We start from the raw sequence: 4,932 nt of genomic DNA, 5'->3' as shown, positions 1-4,932 counted from the left end.
AAGCGCAGGCGCGGGGAGGGGCGGGGCGGGGCGTGGGGCCTGCGAGGGGCGGGCGGTCCGGCGCTCGCTCGCCTCCTGTCGGCGGGAGGACCGCGCGCCCTGCGAGCCGGGTCTGCCGTTGCCGGTTTCTCCTTGCATACACCTGTCTTTGCTGTCTTGTATCCCTGCTGTTCTGTTTTCACTGCTCTCCTCCCCCTTTTCTTTCTGTCGACTCTGTTTTCTTCTCTTACTTCTTCGTCCTCCCTTCTTTCCCTTTATCACTCCTCCTTTTTCTTCTTTCACTAAATCCAGTCCCCAAACACCATGGCTGTTTATTAGCCATCTCTCCCCCAAACCTGTTACATTCTCAGTATAACGTCTCCCAAATTACTGCTGCAAACTCAAATGTTGCCGGGACTCAAGCAAGTCCCCTCAGCCAGGCCTTGTCCGTCACACCTTGCCACCTGGACGCTCCTAGGCCTGGGCCCAATCACAAGCCAACCCCCCTTTCTCCTCATGGTAGGTAAACTTCTTCGTCTTTCCTTGTCATGTCTGCCTTTCATAGGAAGAAATGTCGTGTCTTTTCCATAGAAGACACACGAAATCAGGTATTTTTAGCCCAGCTTTGCTGCCTCACTCAGAGTCCGGAAGTTTTTATTCCATTTAACTTTTGATATAAATAAATGGCATGCTTCTTTGGGGGAGAGAGTGAGACCTCAAACAGTAGTCAGAAACTCCAAGATTGACACTACAAAACTTCAGGAATTATGGACTCAGGCAGGGTGTTTTGCCATTTCTATTTGAAAGGATTTAAGGATCCAGAAAATTGCTGCGAGGGATCCCTTGCCAGGGATTTGTTTAGTAAATTCCTTAGCGTGAACTTGAGCGCCTCAGAACACAGGGTTCTAAATATGATAGGACCTGGCGCATTTGCTGAGACTGATCAGGTAACCCACCGAATTTCAGCTTTATTTAGAACTGGGCTTGGTAATGTATAGTGCATGTGGATGTTACCCTACAAACCTGATTTGTAAAAATCTTACATTGCCCACAATTAATTGGAAGTTTACATTTATACAAGAGTCCTTAGCTTTCCAAAAGCAATCACTATTTTTTCTTTTTTTTTTTTATACTAGTTCTTAGGACACTTAAAATATGATTGTATCTATAATTTTATTTTATTTTTTATTCTTTAAAACCTTTATTTGTTTTAAAAAAATTTTTTTTTCAACATTTATTTACTTTTGAGAGATGGAGAGAGACAGAGCATGAGCGGGGGGAGGGTCAGAGAGAGGGAGACAGAATCTGAAGCAGGCACCAGGCTCTGAGCTGTCAGCACAGAGCCTGACGTGGGGCTCGAACCCACAAACTGTGAGATCATGACCTGAGCTGAAGTCAGACACTTAACTGACTGAGCTACCCAAGCACCCCTATTTTCTATTTATTTTTGAGAGAGAGAGAGAGAGAGTCGGGAGGGACAGAGAGAGAGAGAGAGAGAGAGAGAGAGGATCTGAAGCAGACTCAGTGCTGACAGCAACCAGCCCAACGTGGGCTCAAACTCATGAACCATGAGATCATAACCTGAGCTGAAACTGGATGCTTAACCAACTGAGTCACCCAAGGACCCCACATCTCTATAATTTTAAACACAGCTCCATCATTCACAGTCAAGTGACCACTTTGAACTGTGGACTTCTCTCCTCTGTTTTAGGAATGAGAGTAGTGACCCCCCCCCCCTTTACCATTTAGCAGTGTTGAGAAGCAAGTGCATCCCTCTTGGCAAATGCATGGTGTCATCAGTCTTGACATCCATACCATACGTTGGTGGGAGTCCATCCTGTTCTTTAGTATGTCCTGACAGGCATGTTGTTGGTCACTGATTCCGATGCACAGCTGGCATCTGTGGGCTCAAGAGCTAGCTGGGAACTTTGTGCTCTATGCGATTACTCATAGTTAATATACTGTGGCAAGGGAATTTTGAACTGTTGGGGAAATGGTGTCATTTAACTAAATTGTGGTAACTGGAATTTCTGCTTATCAGAGCCTGCAAAAACAGTACCGTCTATACCAGAAAGCATTCATTATAAAGAGGGTGGGAATCAGATTGCGTTATTCTTCCCTGCTGGCAGAGCTCTGCGTTTTGTCCAGACACTCGCACTGCTCTGTGAAATCATGTGCTTCAGGTAAAGCTTGCCCAAGCATCAGGAACAGGGGGAGAATGTTGTTTTATCTCAGTCAATCACTCATATTCAACCCTCCTTGCCAGTAAGTGGCTCGGGAAAGGGCATATGACCAAAGGCTGGCCAATGAGAAATTCACAGAAATCTTTGGGAGGAAAGGGCTTCTGGTGAAAGGTTTGTAGCTCTTCAAAAAAAGACGCAAGGAAGGGATCGTTCCTCTTCTGCCTTAGACCCTTTGTGCGAAGGCTATAATCCTTACAGGAGTTTCTGCCATCTTGCTGTCTTGAAGACAGCTGGCTGACAGGTTGTAGATGGCCGAGTGGAGCGATGTGGTTGGGAAGGCACCGAATTAACCAACCACGGAGACAACCTACCCCCACCCCATCTAGGAACATCTTACCCCACGATGCAATGAATCCCGTTGTTGTTTAAGACTTTTGAGTTAGGTTTTTTCATATTTGGGAGCTGAAGGAATCTTAACAAATACAGGAATGAACGCTTACAAATATGACATTATAGAGGTAAGCTTGAATCAGCCCTAATCTTTTTAAAAGAACGTACTTTATCCGTAACAAATTACCTGTAATGTGCCTGGCAACTGCTCATGACATACAAGTATTTCATGTTCCTGCTGTTCAGAATTGGGCTGTGTGAGGGAAGCTATGAAGGGAAGGCAATGGGGAGACTAGCTAGAGAAGATTACCAAATGCAATGTATTTCCCCAAATTGGAAGCCAAAGTAACATTCTGTTGGACATGGAGACTGATACAAAACAAGCCTCATCTAAAAACTGAGAGTAGACCCAGGTTTTGTGGGGCTTGACAATTTTAGGGTCCCTTTTTAAGTTTTATGGATGCTGGCAGAAGACAGGAGGTTCCTGGGTCAAAGTCATGGACACGTAGAGAAGCAAGCAGGTCTCAGTCTTGTTCCTGCCAAGACGCACTTTTTCCCCCTCCATTTCTGTTGAGATATAATTGATATATAACCTTGTTTTAGTCCAAGGTGTGAAACATAATGCTTGTGAAATGATCACAACAAATTTAGTTAACTTCTATCACCTCACATGGTTATAGTATTTTTTCTTGTGATAGTTTTTTAACTCTTCTAGCAACTTTCAAATATACAACACATTATTGTTTTATTTTATTTTTTTGATTTATATCCAAATTAGTTAGCATATAGTGCAACAATGATTTCAGGAGTAGATTCCTTAGGGCCCCTTACCCATTTAGCCCGTCCCCCCTCCCACAACCCCTCCAGGAACCCTCTGTTTGTTCTCCAGATTTAAGAGTCTCTTATGTACAACACAGTATTGTTAACTACAGTCTCCATGCTGTACATTACATCCCATGACTTACTTGTTTTATAATTGGAACTTTGTACCCTTTGACCCCCTTCACCTATTTCACCTTAAGCCCCACCTCTGGCAACCACCAATCTGTTTTTTGTGTCTTTGACTTTTGTTTTTTTTAGATTCCACATATAAATGAGATCATGCAGTATTTATCTTTCTCTGACTTATTTCACTTAGCCTGATACCCTCAAGGTCCATGTTTGTTATTGCAAATGTCAGGATTTCCTTCTTTTTAAAGGCTGAATTATATTCCATTGTGTATGTGCATGTAGCACATTTTCTTATCCATTCATCTGTCCATAAACACGGGGCTTGTTTCCATGTCTTGGCTATTATAAACAATTTTGAGGAACTTCCATACTGTTTTCCATAGTGGCTGAACCCATTTATATTCCCACCAACCGCGGAACGCATTTTATTAGTTTCCCTTATCACTTTATTATTCCCAGCACAGTGGGCAGCATGAATGTCGTATTCACATCAGTTTCTTTTGTCCCCAAGCCCCACAGGCGCTGTGGGGCTGGGTCCAGGTGGATGCTGTGCCGAATCGGGTTTGCACCGCAGCGGGACTCCCAGATGTTAACGGGGCTGCGAGCAAGCCTGCCAGGAGGGAGTCGTTGTGTGGATTACACTGGTCAGCAGACAGGTCCTCCTTCTGTCCTGAAGGGAGCCAGGATCTCATTCTTCCAAGGTCATCTGCTCAACAAACATCCCTGAAAAGATGGTCAGGAACAAAAGTCAGTGCCCCTGCTTCCAAGATCTGCAGAAGCACAAGAGACCCATGGAAAATGACCTTCCAACAAAAATTAGGTAAAAAGTAAACGTTTTTTTCTGGATGATAAAATAAATGATAATTCACAAATTTAAAAGAGCTGACAAATGCTCTGAACAAAATTTCAAAACTTGGTATTTTCATTCATTAATTGCCTGAAACACGTCTGTAATTTTTTTACATTTATTGACTGCATACATTTGATTATATTATAATACTTTTGTAATATCGCTTACAGAGAGAATTGAAAGGCAGTCTTTCCTCTGGCATGGTTGATTGGAATTTTTAAATTTTTGTTATTGGTAGCTGGAATGCGTAAAAAACATGTGGCTTCATATCCAGAAATAGTCTCTTTGTGGTTCTGCTATAGGCTTATGTCCTGCAAACACAGGAATCCTAATTGACACCAGTTTCATTAAAAAAGGAAACAAAATGTATCGGTTTATAACTGTCTACACTTCACTATTAAGTGCATCCCTTACTGGAGAGGATTCCACTTTGCTCGGGCACTGACGAGGACTGAATTTTCTCCTTATGGTTTTGTGTTTCTGATTATTGGAAGAATGCTCCTCAGGTGAGCTTCTGACTGCACCTGTCACTTCCCCTCCATTGTCTTATATATTGGTTTTTTTTTTTTAATGTTTAAT

General features: G+C 42.9%; 1 long non-coding RNA gene across 1 annotated transcript; it reads left to right on the top strand.

Annotated features, from left to right (window-relative positions):
• The first annotated feature begins 95 nt into the window (after positions 1–95).
• On the top strand, positions 96–4,722 carry LOC131489797 (uncharacterized). Its single transcript, XR_009250745.1, has 2 exons — positions 96–498; positions 4,015–4,722. It is a non-coding gene; the product is annotated as an uncharacterized LOC131489797 (long non-coding RNA).
• Positions 4,723–4,932: the final 210 nt, after the last annotated feature.

Source organism: Neofelis nebulosa, chromosome 11 (assembly GCF_028018385.1).
Source record: "Neofelis nebulosa isolate mNeoNeb1 chromosome 11, mNeoNeb1.pri, whole genome shotgun sequence".
NCBI classification, from domain to species: Eukaryota; Metazoa; Chordata; class Mammalia; order Carnivora; family Felidae; genus Neofelis; species Neofelis nebulosa.
The sequence above is the reverse complement of the archived record's forward strand: the minus strand, read 5'-3'. Positions and strand labels throughout refer to the sequence as shown.